Genomic DNA, 16,618 nt, shown 5'->3' with positions numbered 1-16,618 from the left:
GCTAATCCGTTTCCGTCGTTAATCCGTCGCTAATTCCGTCGCTAAATAAAAAATTCCGTCGCTAAATTCCGTCGCTAAAAGCATGTTTTTTTGTAGTGCTTTTGGCTCAGGGAACTATGCCTTTAGTGGTGGAATCTCCCATAGCTAGGCCTGAACCCTCTTCCATACAGACTACATGTTCTGCCCCTGAGTGCTTTTGGATCATTTTCAGAATTTTCTTTTTTTCTTTTTTGAGAGTAGGATGCTGTTAGCTGGTAATTCTCTAGGATTGGTTCAATCACACACCGCTAGTGTGCAATGATAATCATGATTGTATTATCATAAATGATCCGTTTGGTTGGACTTAATGTTGGTAAAAAAGAATGCACTGATAAAAAGAATTGCACATTTTTTGGTAATATCTATTCCTAGTAACAGGCCTATGAATACTCACTGCAGGCCTCAAATCATATATAAAATGCTAGTTTTGCCCTCAATAACAAGTTAAAGGACAGCATTCACCCTCTAAAAATCCCTAATGCTATATCTGCAGAGGAAGCACGAGAAGGATATTTTTTATGCCATTCTCCCTTCGCTTTGTTCAAAAAGCATATATAGAGTGTGTTGATATTTTTCCGCTTTATTTGATCTCATAGTTGCTCGCGTTTGATTTCATTCCTCCTCCTCCTCTTCTCTTGTACGTACGCCAATCAATTTCCAGATTTTGGGAGGATGCTCAATCCAATTGTGATCATATCTTGTCCTCCATTCACTTGTTTTGTCTGGCTTAGCTTTTCTTGGTCCATATTCGCCATTAATTATCTCATTCACTTATATTTTTATGCCCTAAGATTATTTAATTTTATGCTTGCGTGGGAGGAATGATTGTTTCCTATAGGGCTTGATGGAGATTGTTGAAGAAGAGCAAGGGATTTTTTAAGGTGGCTGTGAATTATTCTTAAGGGTAAAATTGGCTTTTTAATATACATATTCATTCTAAATCATTATTTAAAATAACTCATGGCATCTATTTTGAATATTGGATTGCATTCCCGTTACATTACATTGCATTGCATTCTAGGAGTAGTGCAATGGAATTCAACCAGACAGGCCTCGAACACTGTCTTTAAAACATTAGTCCCTCCAATTCGGGATATAAGTCATTTCTATTACTTGGAGAATAATTAATACTTGTTTGTCAATTTTATCCTTATAATTAATGATTAAATGTGATTACTTATATTTTCCCCTCTCATTCACAATATCTTTTTTTTCTTGAGCAAACCCCTCACAATCTTATTTAATATGAGTAAAATTGGAAGGAAAAAAAGATTTGATGAGTTAACTATGATTTTTCAGTTTTAATAAATTAGTTAAAGTAACCTATATTATATTATAGACGGAAGGAGTACTGTTATCTAGTCCATTTAGCACCCTCAACTAAATCCTAATCTATTGCCTTTATGTCTGTGTACTCCGTGGGAATATGTAACGTCATAGATTTATAATACCAAATTGCACGCACGCATTGTAAAAATAAACTGTTCCAGGGAACTTATTAATTAAATATGATCTAATTATATCATTTCTATTTATAGCCCTCATAAATCGTCTGATACGCACTCAATTACATAGAATAAGAATATATAATTGGATTTATTATTCAAACAAAAATTCGAGATTTATAGAAACATCAATGTCAATTAACATGGAATAGACACTGTATTGCACCGATTGTTCTCATATAATCAATGATTTAATGATGGCGTTGGTCGTGGTAATTCTCACGCCCGCGGTTCCAGATCCTAGTACATTCTTTTTTTCTTTTTTTAAATATATTAGTACCTTCTTTTTCGTTAACTGCAATACACTTCCTCCAAAGTTCACAATACAAGTTACTTTTAAAATAATTTTTTAATCCACAATATAGGTCACTAATATTTATTTGTCAATTTTGTGACCATAATTAATACTTAAATGTGGATCCTTAATTATTTTTTTCCCTCTCTTTCAAAACCTCATTTAATATAGGGGTAAAATTAAAAAAAATTTCAATTCAGAACAGATTTAATAAATTAACGGTTATTTATTAATTCTGGTAAATAAGCTTAAATGACTTGTACTGTGGATCGTGATATAAACTTAATGTCAATGAGAAGTATGAGAACATAATATTATAAAGGATAATAAGTTAGGGTTAAAATTATGAGAGAATCCCAATAAAATCTGACTGAAATATCTAAACCCAAATTAAAGTTTACACTTTTAACAAATTCCTAATGAGACTATGAGGCCTAATTTAGAATTTTCAAATATTATCAAATGACTAAAATACTTCCCTTTAATTAAAAATAAAAATTAATTATTTTACCCCTCCCAAGTAATCTCTGATCTTTTGTGATTATTTCATAGGAGTAAAAAACACAAGTGTTTTTGCAGTGTTTGAAATTTGTATGTATCACTAAAAGCTTGAAAAATATTCTAATAAAACATTTTAAATTACAATATAAATAGTCTGGAAATCTTTATTTTTCATTTTTGCTGATAAATATTTATTTTAAGATTTTAAAATATCTTAATTACAAGAAATATTTAATATTGTGTTCTCATAATTTCGTTTGTTTTATTTACTAAAACGATTCCAACTGAAAAAGGTTATTTATAATAACTTAGTATTAAATATTTTTTTGTAATTAAGATATTTTAAAATTTTAAAATAAATATTTACCAACAGAAAAAAAAATATTTATTTCAAAACTATTTATGTTGTAATCTAAAATGTTTTATTAGAATACTTTTGAAAGGTTTTGTTTATATATACAATTCTAAATACCATAAAATTACGCATATGTTTTTTAGTCCCAAGAAAATAATCATAAGAGATGAGGGATAATGGTAAAATAATCAAATTTTCTTTTTAATGGCATTGTGGTTATTTAACAACATTCAGAAATTCCTAATGAGGCCTCATAGCCTTTATTTGGATTTAGGTAGTTTAGCCGGATTTTATGGGGATTCTCCCTAACATTATACAAGTGTACAAAAAATTTAATAAGTTCACCTATATTAAAGGGAGGAAAAAAACGCTAAGAATAAGAGGAAATATATATATATATATATATATATATATATATTATGCGAGGCTTTGAGCCGCCACAATTATCAGATCCTTATTAAATGTAAACAGTACATATTCAAGATTTGGTAGGCAATTAATGAATCACGCACACGTTCGGGATTTGATTAATTAGCATTCATTGCTGTAAATCAGTAGAATCATGCTGGTAAAAAAAAAAAAAAATCAGTAGAATCATTGAGAGATCTTTTTTCTTTGCCGTCAAGTCAAGAAGTTTTAACTATAAATACATGCAAGGCCAATGGCAAAGACCAGACAGAAAAGAGGAAGAATAATAATATAGCAAATAGAGAGGGAGGGAATCGAAGATGATGAAGAAGCAATCCGTAATTTCATTGGGTATTCTGATGCTGTTCATGGCGCTAGGTCCGTACGTTTATTTCTGCGCTGTAAATTTTGTGAAACAATACGTGTTACTCGTATAATATATTGATTTGAACTAATTCAAAATTTTCTTTGTTAAAACTGCCCTCACGTTACTATTCATTTATTTGCACGTTTTACTATAGAATCCATATTCAAAAACAGTTTTTTGAACCTTTCTTCTAGACATTTTATCATAAAACAATATGTGTTACTCGCATATATTGACAATAGTGATGGTGTGAGAATTATGGTTTGAAACGCTTCATTCATATATCTTCCTGTGCGTGGAGCCTCTATCACTTTCAAGCATAGTCTGGCATGATATTCTCTCTTTGTTACTAGCTTTTTCTGACTATTCTGTTAAAGCTATTTCTTTTTAAATACTTCCCGTTACTATAAATACTCATTCTTTTTCAAAATAAAAGCATCAAATCTTTAAAAAGTAGTTTTTTTATAAGCTACAATTTAAATTTATCTGATCATTTTTTTTTTTAATTTTATCCCTAATTAATTGTATATTCCTCTCATCTCTCTTATTTACTTATTCAATGTCATCTATTTTTTCACTCATTCTCTTTCTCATTTACCCTCTTCATAAATGAACAAGGGTATTTTAAGAAAATAAGTTGTATGTTTTTATATATTTATTGTCTTTAACTGATTATGTAGTTTGAATGAATGAATAATGCGGTAGTAGGGACGGAAGCAGAAGTGGAGATAAAGTCCTCTGAAAGGACATGCATAAGACATTTCGAACTTTGTTTTCGCACCGTCAGTTGTACTCAAAGGTGCGAAAATGCCTACCCTGGATCCTTCTCAGCCTGTGTTCCCATTCCTAATGACGATCGCCTTCAGTGCGAGTGCAGCTTCGATTGTTAGTTGACGACTCTTTTCTTCTTCTGCTTTTTATTTAATGACTAATATTCTACTTCACAGTATTTTTTCCCACAAAATATATCACTTTTTAGTTAGTTACTTATTTGCTGGCACCACTGGCCTGTCTAGATTCCTCAAATAATATTCAACAGCTTTCCTTTAATTTAATTTGTCTTGAAGTTATAAACTTCAACCGACACTACAAAAAATAATGGGAATCCATCCAAAGCCCATAGCGAAAGATTATTAATTCATCTTTGTGAAGAAGCCAAGGAAATGATGAAGCCTTCAAAATCAGAAAACCATATGAATCAATATTCTTGTTCACTCAGATTTATCTATAATATTCCTCCAACCCTAAATATAAAACCTATTTTGTAGTGCAATTTGTACTACAAAATGGGTCTTATATTTAGGACCGGAAGAGTAATAATACTACTAATATATAAGGTATACAAACATATACACGCGCATTAGAGAATCATCATCTATCATCAACTTTACACTTAAAATCTTAAATCTGATACCCTATTAAGTTAACAATGTGTCGGGTCAGCTATAATGCAATCAGTAAGGAAAACCAAGCTTTTACCTTAATTTAGGACTTTAATCTACCTTGGTTTGAGTTGTTTTTCTTCTCCTCCTCCTTCTTCTCACCTTGGCTGAAGTGTTCTACCTCCCTTTACTCTAAGATGGCCAAAAAATAGCTAAGAAAGAGAGGAAGAGGTACATATAAAATTGGCTCAAATTCTCACCATATGGTAACTAAGGTTACTACCCATTTTAACCCTTGTACACTTGGCTTCATCTTGCATTCTCCTTCCTCAAGATTTTGCCACATATGCCTCCGTAGGTGTCCTCTCATTGAATAAAGATGCCACCTCATGGGAAACCTAGCATACATGTGAAAAAGTCACCATTTTTTTAATTTATAACTCTATTCTTCCAAGTCTAACCTTCAACTAATTGTATTATTTCACTTAGGTCCTCTTCCTCCTCATTTTACATCATATAGATTAGCAAAATGGGGAAAAATTTTGCCCCACCAAACTTATGGTTATTACATTGTATAATCTCACAATATCGGTTGAATTTTTCTTGAATCCTGTTAAATCCACTATCTCTAAAAATTTATTTCCTTATGCCAATAGCTTCTTTTTTATGAGAAGGGGTTCTCCTAATTTTCTCATATTTTATTTTGCCCTATAACTCCTTCAATTACATTTTTTTTTTGAAATCAACTTTCTACCGATTTAATTCAGCTTTAAATATTTTAAAGCTAAGCTCTACAGTTCTAGAGACCAGAAACAATTTTAAAATTCATAATAACCTCAAATAAATTTTCTAATTTTTTTCATGAATTATTAAGGGCCCTGTACATTTTAAATAATTCAATTTGACCAATTTTTCTTTAACTAGCCAAAATTTCATAAAATTATAAAAAAATTCCAAAATAAATTATTTTCATGCTATTTTCACCTTTCAGATATCAAATATAGTTCTAAACCTTTTATTCTATTTTTTTAATGATTTTCTAGGAATTTTCTGGTATACTTTTCCAGTCTATTTTATCTTGATCGGATATTTTGAAAATGACAGTTCGTCCTTGCTCAGGTTTCAGGTCAAAAGTCATTCTATCTATCTAACTGCTTGACCTTTGGTTTATTTTATATTTCCTATTTTCAAGGTTAAAATTAACAAAATGTGACACCAGTGGTTGATATTCGAAGAGTCTTTTTTTGTTTCGGGCTTGCCCTTCAAATTTTTGCTTTTGTTTTCCTCAATCCATTAGTAAACTTAGAGATAATATTCTTTTCACCAGCGATATCATGATTCAATCTCATCTTTTTAGCATAAGCTTCTAATTTCTAGTAAGCCTCGTGTTTTAATGTTAATTTCCCAATCCCTTTAGTAACATCAATAATAGTGTTTCCCATATAAATCACAATAGCTTTTGAATTAACATCATCATGAAGAGGTATATCAACTCTATATTCATTATTACCACTCAAAGTTTCAGAAATCTTAGTCCCACTCGGCCCTACCTCATGTTTATTTACTCTTGGGGATAACTCTCACAAAAATCCACTATTCTTTTTGCCTCTATTTATCCCATTCTTATACAACATATCTATCTCCTTTCCTTTAAACATCTTCCCATTATTAGCACGCTTAGTTTCCTTCAATAGCTCAACAAAGGAGCTATCTCTATCTTTCTTAGCATTTTCCAAATCAATTTTGTCAAAATAAGAGTTTTTCCCAGCATTAGCCCTATTCCAACTCACAGCTTTTGCCACACACTATTAATTTTAACTAGGAGAATGAGAAAATTAGGATTGACCAAGGGCCAGGTAGTGCAGTAGAAACAAAACAACTTTTGAACTGAGATCAGGTCAGGGACCGAAGTGTCATTTTCAAAATATCCAGTCAATAGTGATCAGAGTAGGAAGGTACACCTGGAATTCCCAAAAATTCTCAAAAAATCATGAAAAATGAAATACAAGGCATGGAATAGTATTTCAGGCTTGAAGAATGAAAAAAAATAAAAATAATTTATTTTGGAATTTTCAGTATTTTTTTAGAATTTTGGCTAATTAAAGGAAAATTGGCCCAATCGAATTATTTAAAATACTTAGGGGCCTCAATAATTGTTGAAAAATTTAGAAAAATTCTTTGGAAAATTATTATGAATTTTAAAAATGTTCCCGACTTTTGGAAGTATAGAGAATAGCTTTAAAAATATTTAAAGCCTGATTTTTGTCGGTAGAAGGTTGATTTCGTGAAAATTTTAATTTAAAGAGTTAAAGGTTGAAATAAATTCTGGGAAAATTAGGAGGATCTCTCCTCATTAAAAGGAATCTACTAGTGTAAAAAATGAAGTTTTGAAAGTAGTGAATTTAACGTGATCTAAGAAAAATTCAACCAATAATGAAAGATTTTACAGTGTAATGATTATAAGTTTGGTGAGACAAAAATTTTTCTTATTTTTCTAGTAGATATGGCACCAATTTGAGAGGGGAAGGGCTCTAATTTGAATAATGCAAATTGTTCAAGGGTAAATTTGGAAGAATGAATTATTAAATAAAAAAAAATGGCAACCCTTGCATATGGTGGATTAGATATCCATTGAGTTGGCATCTAACATTTATGTAAGGGACACGTAAGGGGGAGTATGTGGCTAGATCATGAAGTAAGATAGGCCAAGATGATACCTTGTGTTAATGGTTAAACTCTTATGGTAAATTTTTTTTTGGCCAAAAAATTCTTATGGTAAATGGAAAATTACCAAGATGTGAAATTTGGCTATATTATAAATATGATCACCCCTCCTCCTATATGCCATTTTCGGCCAAGCAAGAGAGAAAGGAAGGGAAAGAGTTTTGGCCATCAAGGGAGAAGGAAGAGGAGAAGAAGATCAAGTTGATCTTAGGTCAAATCAAGTGCCAAATTAAGGTAAAAGCTTGGATTTCTCTTCTAGTTTAAGATGCCTAGTAGTTTAATGGTTTAAATTGTAGTTTTGATGGAGTTTTAAGTATGAAATGGTTTATGTTTGATGTTGTTCATTTTAGTTAATGTTGAACTATGGATGATTTAAAGTTTGTTTATGAATTATGTCACACCTTACTATAATATTGACTTAGGTTCCTTTCAAAATCATTTTTGACCACATTGGATGGTCTTGGGCTCACTTTTTACCATAAAAACGCTAATTTTCGGATTTTTACTGTTCATCGGGTAAAAATCCAGTTTTTCTGGCCCAACTTCAAAAATCCATAACTTATTCTACAAAAATCCAATTTGGGTGGTTCAAAATTCTAATTAAAGCTCTTTAAGTCCTATTTCAAGGAAAAATAATCTCATTGTCCAATTATTTATGAGAAAGTTTCAGGTTTTTGAGAAAACAACACTGTCCATTTGCCAAAAACCCTGATGTCCAGATTCTGACCATTAACTTTGAAAAATCATTATAAATCGTATAGTGGTCCATTTTTAACGTATTAGCTATCAATTTGAAGCTCAGGATGTCATATTTCATCATGCCAAATTTCACGATTTAAAGCGTTCGGGAACATAATCAAAAAGTCGCGTGAACCGGTCAGGGTCAGTGTGCTTCCAGCACTGTTAGTTTAATATTTACATAACCAAAATAAGCTCACGAATTTTGTGGCTAAACTCCACAAATCAACCTTCAATCTTCAGCTTCCCTTTTGAAGATTCAGGCCCTAAAATGTTACATGATTCTTGGGGGATGAGATTTTTGGAAATCCCAGTAGTAAATTAACCAACTATATCACCAAGCAAGCATCATTATTATGCATGATCACATTAGCTACTATGGATGAACTAACATGCTTATCATTTGGCAAACTCAATCATGCAAAGGACAAAGCAAGATACTATAAAGAGCAGCCACATAACAATCAAGAGAGCTCAATCACAATAATAGCAATTAACCATACAATAATCAACAATGCTAGTTAGTGGTAGTAGCTAGGTTTAACTTACTACCTTGCTTCAAAAGTCTTAGCCTTTCTTCCTTCTCCTCTTTCCCTTGGCAAATATCAAACCCTAACCATGTGATCCAACAAAAATGGTAGCAAGAATCATTATCCAACCATGAAAAAGCAAGAACATACATCAAAATGATTCTTGAACCATAAAGTTCCCTCCTTTGTTCACTAGTTTTAGATTTGGTTCTCTTTAACCCTAAAAATCACTCTTTAACTTGTTCCTAAATGGATTTTCATGTAGATTCCAAAAATGGGCTTAGATTTGTGAAAATAAAACTGATTCTTCCAGCCACAAACTGACCAAACCACTAGAGGTTTTGACCCAAAATTTTCAGCTTTGCTTTTAGGCTTCCAACACTTGTTTCTTTTAGTCTACCCTACACCATTCCTCATTTTAAGCATAATGGAAGCCTTAAAACAATGAAAGGCTCATCCTAGGGTCCAGTTCTTCACTTGGCCGAAAATAACTCTCACAACAACAACCATGAAAAATGCTTTAAAATCACTTAAACTCACTTACCAACACTAGGATCTAGCTTGTGTTGTTGTGTCTTAGCAAGTGTTATGATCAAAATTTCTTTCCCCTTTTTATTAATCAGTTTGGTCCACATTAAGAGAGGGAAGAGACAGATTTTAAACCATAAAAATGAAAGAAACCAAAGCAAGAACACTTCTAGGACCAAGATCTAACCTTGAAATCTTGCTAGGATGATCAAAAGTGCTCCCTTTCTCCTTGTTTCCTCTCAAACTCTCTCTTTTTCTCTATTTTTCTCCCTTGCACGAAATGAACATCTGAAAATGGGGAGAGAAGAGCTTGATTAAGGCTTCAAAATATCCCAACCACCTTCTTTAATGATAGTCCAAGTGTCATTACCCTACTAAGTCTTGATTCCTCTCTCTTAATTAACATAATTCCAAATGAAATTATTTACTAAAGTCAAAATCCTCTCCATTCATGGAATGACACTTGGCTAATTCAAATCTTCTCCTTCAAGAGCTTGACACATGGCTCAATAGGATCCCTTGGATTTGCAAGACACCAATCTTGCTTTATCGGTATACTTTAGGCTCTGAGTTTAACTTCTTTTTTATAATTACAGTAACTTAGTCTTTGTAATTATTTTCTATCAGATCCTTAATTTATTCTCCTCATTATTGTCTTCCCAAATTGTCCTCTTTGTCTCAAAATTAATTTCCTAATATTTAAATAAAAAGGAAAATTAATTTCCTTCTCTTTAGGGATTTTTTCACTTTTCACATTTATTTGGAAAAATCTTGGACACTTGAGGGTCTCCATTTAATTCTGTTAGAAACAATCTCACCCAAGAGGGGGGTGAATTGGGTGAGTTACAAAAAATTATAATCAAAAGCGTGTAAGTATTGAATAAAAACAGAGAGTCAGAGTATGGAGAATTTTAACCGCAGAGAGGAGACACAAGATTTATACTGGTTCGGTCTAAACCACGTGACCTACTTCCAGTCCCCAGAACACCTCTGGGTATTTCACTATCTTCCAAGATCGACAGGGCTCTTGGTGCCTCGGTACAGTAATTGAATCGCTCAATCACTCCCCCTTACTCCCGTAAGGATACAACCCCTCTCAAGAGTCCACACTCTTGAGTGTCACTCAAGTTTTAATAAGAGTAGTAATTGGCTCTCTTACAGAGTGAATTTAATGATAAACACTGATGCTCGGTAGTAACGTGAAAACAGAGTATTGAATGCGTAACTAAATAATTGCAGGTGGTAGTTCCGGTATTCAATCTCTTCATTAATACTTCTTCGCGCCTTTTATAGTTGATATTGTTAAGTAGCCGTTAGACGGAAGAGCTTCTAGCCGTTGTGACTTCGTTTGCGTGTTTCGCTGGTTTCAACGGCTCTGCCATTAATGCGTCTGAGCTTCTGACACTGTAGGTCGCAGTCTATGTAATCCCGTTGAAGAGCCGTTGCACTCGTTTTCATTAATCTGGATATTTTAAGCTTTGAACAAATGAGAGTTTTGTGGTGAGTGCTTTAATCTTGAACACAGAAAGAAAACAAATTTATCATTCAAAGATTTGTGACGAAACCATTTATCAGTAAGAAGAACAGAAAGACATTCTGGTTTAGTTTGATCGAAAAGATGATCGATTACTTGATGATAGATCAAGTTATCGATAAACAGAATGAAGACTTTTCGAATTAGATCACCAATATTATCGATCAAGTGTTGGATCATTGACTCTAAGAATTATCATAAAAAGAGGAAATCGTTCCATGATCGAACAAGTGATCGAACACATGTTTGATCGAACAGATTATCGATAATTCAAATGTTATTGAAATGAAGCTTCAGTCATTGATGATCGAACATCTTATCGATAAATGTATGATGGATAATGTTATCGATAAAACATGGTTATGTATATATTCAATGAAGGACACAGCTATCTGAAATGATCGAACATGATCGATCAATGAACATTCGAACAAGTGATCGATAAAGAGAAGAAAGAAGTTTAATCCTGTAAGGTAAAGGAAAAGATTATCGATCACGTTTTGTGAAAACATGAGTTCTAGGAAATTGAATGATCGATCATATTATCGAAAAACCAGTGATCGATTACTTGATCGAAAAATAGTTCACCATAACTTAATGCGAATAAATCAATCCTTAGTCTCTTTATCGATCATGTTATGTGAAAACTTATTTAAGCAAACAAGTTAAATTTATCGATAATGTTATCGATAATTTGGTTGAGGAAAAACTGAATAAGAGTAGATAAAGACATTGATTATCGATCATGTGATCGATAATTTTATGATCAATAAGGTTATCGATCCATCAGTGAATTTGATCACCTGCATTCAGAGAGTTAGAGCATAAAGTTCGAACACGTAATCGATAAACAAATGATCGGAAATATGATCGATAAATTGGTAACAGAATTAATGTGCAGAACAAGTAGATTGTGTTACCTTTTATCGAAGTCGTTATTGATGACTGATTTATCGATAACTTGATCGATAAGTACACTTCAGATTTGGTTCTCTTATCAGTAACTCGATTGTTTACCTGATATTATCGATCAGTTTATCGATAATTAACCATACTCTTATGTGATTTTTACGTTAGCGATAATCGATCACTTTATCGATTAATTGTTCATCGAATAGTTCTTCGATCCAAAAGCCTACTATAGACCTGATTTACACTTGATCATTTATCTGAAACCTTAGCGATAAACGATTGATCGATCAGTTGATCGATCAAAATACTTAACCTTGATATTCTGACTTTGTTATCATCAAAACTATAATCCTAACATTCTCCCCCTTTTTGATGATGACAAAACACAAGTTATAAATCATCTATCAGAGAGAACATCAACCAGTTTTATATCCTCAAAAAGCATGAAAAGAGCAGATAAATATCAAGAACATATTATCGATAAAAACACTATCCAGATACACAAAAGGAGATAACAAAGGAGATAACATAAAGTCATGACATAGAACCAAAAAGCAACTCATAAAACCATATAAGCTATGATATATCATCAGTTTTCTTCTCCCCCTTTTTGTCAGCATCAGAAGGGGTAGGAACCGAAGGAATGGTCAGGGGAATAGGGAGAGGAGGAAGGGGAAAAAGTGGAGAAATAGATGGAAAATGAAAGGAGTGAACAGGTTGGGGTACAGTGATAAGAGCAAGAGTAGTAGGGACTGAAATAGAAGTAGATGGAACAGAAGGAGAAGTGGTGGAAATAGGAGAAGTGGGTAAAGGAGAGGAAGGAGGTGCAGGCTCAGGGTGCGGTGGAGAGGGAGGATGGAAGAGGAGATCCTCATAGCTGAAGCTTGTGCTAGGTGCAGTGAAGTGCTGGCAGAGAGAGGTAACTAAGCCTTTAAGCTCTTGGAGTTCCTTGTCCACTGAATTAAACCTCTCGGTGACTTCTCTTTCCAAAACCACCATAGCTTGTTGGTGAAGATCCAGAATCTTAGAGATGCCATCAAACTTCCGGTCAGAAACTTCCCCATAGTCTCTGGCAGTGGAGTAGACTCTGGTCTCAAATGCCCGAAGCTCAGCCTGAAACATTTCCCTGAGGGATCTCTCCATAAAAGATGGACCAGGGGTATGAGATGGAGCAGCAGTGGATTCAGCTTCATCCTGGGTCCGAGATGTACTAGCAGCAGGTTGCTTTCCCTTATCCTTCTGAGATACTTTCTGTGATGGTGTAAAGGGAACAGAGATCCTCATTTTGTGGAGCTGAGTGAGGCCAAAACCAGGAACCTTAGTCTTGATTTCCCCAGGCTCAAATGGAGCAATGTTATGTGCCTGAAGGAAATAGGTGGCCAGCTGAGGATAGGGAATTGGGGTTGATCTGGACTTGTTAAGAACAAAGTCCTTCATCTCAGAGTAAATAAGATCCCCAATATTAATCTTTTCCCCACTAATAATCTGGGCTAGAAGAAGATAATCATCCTGAGTGAGATGTGAGAAACTACCGGATTTGTTTACCATGCACCTAGAATAGATGTAATGGATGATCCTATAGAAATCACACATCTGCTTAGGTGGAAAATTCAGCTCACCGGGATAATCACTGTTCTGCATCAAAATTCTATAAGCCTTTACTTCATTCATGTCACCACCTCGCACAAAATCTTGAGTCCCTAGCAGCTCATTTATTTTGGCACTGGTGAGTTTAAAAGCTCTGCCTCTCAGTGTAACTTTCAGACAATTTTCTATGAGATTGTCTTTATCATCATATTTTTCTACTGATTCCATATTACAGTAGAATCTTTTAACCACTTCGGGACAGTATTCACCACCAATGATTAACCAATTCGAATAATGCTGCAGTGGGTCACTTAAATCAAGATCAATCTGTTTATTTTTCCTCAGACCCTCTAAGTCCACAGATACCACAGGACAGAATTTTCTATTGGCAAAATCGGCCTTATACTTTGCTATATTAACTTCATTATCGAGATTGCCAGATAATAACTCAGAAAATTCAGTGGGTATACCTTCAGGAGGAATTTCCCGTGCCACTCCTTCACTTGCCCTCTGTTTCTTCTTTCTCGGTTGCTTGGGGATTGATATATTTAAGGCTGATTCCACGGCTTTCTGAACTGAGACTCCATCATCCGACTCGGTCTCCGATTCTTCAGTCACAATCGGTAGCTTTGATTTGGACCGGGGAGATTTTCTGAGAGAGGCCGGTTGTTCTTCGGCCCGACTTTCCGGATTTTCAGAGTAGCCCTCTTCTTCGTTGATTCCTCCCTTACCTTGGTCTGTAACGTTTTCGAGTACCCGAAGCAGTGGTGTCGCTCGATTGAGGTTGTTTCTCCTGCGCTTCTCCCTTTCCATTTGGTTGCTTCACCCGAGCCATTTCGGAAGTGCCGAGGGGTTTTTGTCAGATTAATCGGTTGAGAAACGGTGATTTTGAGGTGGGTGAAGGTTGGAAATGTAGCAGAGAAGGATTCGATCGAGGAACGGTTGAAGAATTTAAGATAGTGGTGATTCTTGACCGTTGCGAAAAACAGGGGACCGGTATTTTTCGAGTTAGGGTTCGAAAACTGACGAAGGGATTTCAGAACAGTACCGTTATAGTCTTCGAAATTATCGATCAAGTTATCGATCAACACTTGATCGATCACGTGTTCGATAATTATGAAGAACACACTTGAACATAGAGCAGATTTATCGATTACGTTATCGATCATGCATTTATCGAACATATTATCGATAAAGTCAGTAAAAAGAAATGCGTACCTGATATAGTTTATCGATTATTTGTTCGATAATTAAGCTTATCGGTCAGCTTATCGATCAATGCTTACCAATTTTGACGGATGGGTCTCGAATCCTTGAGGCTCTTGATCGATGTTCTGATCGATATTGAGTTTATCGATCACGTTATCGATAATTGTAGTGTTGGAGCAATTCCCTTTCTTTACAAAGTGAATTTATCGATCAGTTGTTCGATAAATTATCTCCTACTTGCCTTCATGATTATCGATCAATTGATCGATAATCTCATACTCTGTTTACCTCTGTTTTTCTTCATCGAAACAGAGCTTCCTGCAAAACAAATTTCTACATACTCCGATGCTTAAGTTAGTTATTTTATCATCAAAACAATAAATTTAAACACTTAATCTTGAGTGATAGTATGACATTTCTTACAATTCATTGGGATTTACCATTCCCAATTCTCTTCTGAAGAAGTTGAACTTCTGTTGATCTAGTGGTTTTGTGAAGATGTCGGCTATCTGATATTCAGTGGGGATGAATTCAACCTTTACATCTTTCTTTTGAACATGGTCCCGAATAAAGTGATGTCGGACATCGATGTGTTTGGTTCGAGCATGATGGACTGGATTCTTGGACAGACTTATCGTGCTCGTATTATCACATAAGATTGGAATCTCACGTAAGTTGATTCCTAGATCTTGTACTTGTTGTTTTAGCCATAAGATCTGAGCACAACAGCAGGCAGTGGCTACATATTCTGATTCTGTTGAGGAGATTGCCACGGTGTTTTGCTTTTTACTTGACCATGAGACAAGACATCCTCCGAAGAATTGACATTGTCCACTGGTGCTTTTTCTGTCTGTTTTATATCCACCGTGATCGGCGTCTGAGTATCCCATTAGATATTCGGTTCCTCTTTTTGGATACCAGATTCCTAAATTTTGAGTTCCTACAAGATATCTGAGTATCCTCTTGACGGCTTCTTCATGTGACTCTTTTGGAGCTGACTGATATCTTGCACACATTCCCACACTGAACTGAATATCTGGTCTACTTGCAGTGAGGTATAGTAAGGAACCGATCATCCCTCTATATCTTGTTAGATTTATGTCTTTCCCGTCTTCGTCTACATCAAGCGAACAGGTTGAGCTCATAGGAGTCTTTACACTTTTGGCATTCTCCATTCCGAATTTCTTCAGCAACTCCTTTACATATTTCGTCTGGGATATAAATATACCGTTTTTCTTTTGTTTGATTTGTAATCCCAGAAAGAAGTTTAGTTCTCCCATCATGGACATCTCGAATTCTCCCTGCATAAGCTTAGCAAATTCTTGACAGAGATCTTCGTTAGTAGCACCGAAAATAATATCATCTACATATATTTGAACAATCAAAAGATCTTTCCTACTTCTTTTAATGAAAAGTGTGGCATCCACTTTACCTCTTTCAAAACCTTTTTCTATCAGGAAGTTGCTAAGTCGTTCATACCAAGCTCTAGGAGCTTGTTTCAACCGTACAAAGCCTTTTTAAGTTTGTAAACATGATTAGGAAAATTTGAATTTTCAAAACCGGGAGGTTGTTCGATAAACACTTCTTCTGATATGTAACCGTTCAGAAATGCACTTTTAACATCCATTTGAAATAGTTTAAAATCTTTGATGCAAGCAAATGCCAAAAGAACTCGTATGGCTTCCAATCTAGCTACAGGAGCATACGTTTCTTCATAATCGATTCCCTCTTCTTGATTATAGCCTTTTGCTACTAATCTGGCTTTGTTTCTGATGATCTGAGCCGATTCATCGAGCTTGTTTTTGAATACCCATTTGGTGCCAATGACCGGATGGTCTTCTGGTCTGGGTACCAATTCCCAAACTTGATTTCTCTCAAATTGGTTAAGCTCTTCCTGCATTGCAACTATCCAGAATTCATCTGATAGTGCTTCGTCAATATTAGAGGGTTCAATGTGAGATATGAATGCAGAAAAAAGAACTTCATTGACTATTTGTCTCCGGG

The sequence above is a fragment of the Neltuma alba genome, unplaced genomic scaffold (genome assembly GCF_004799145.2).
Source record: "Neltuma alba isolate B1F8T4 unplaced genomic scaffold, ASM479914v2 tig00010340_pilon, whole genome shotgun sequence".
Taxonomy (NCBI): Eukaryota; Viridiplantae; Streptophyta; class Magnoliopsida; order Fabales; family Fabaceae; genus Neltuma; species Neltuma alba.
Note: the sequence above shows the minus strand (reverse complement) of the source record.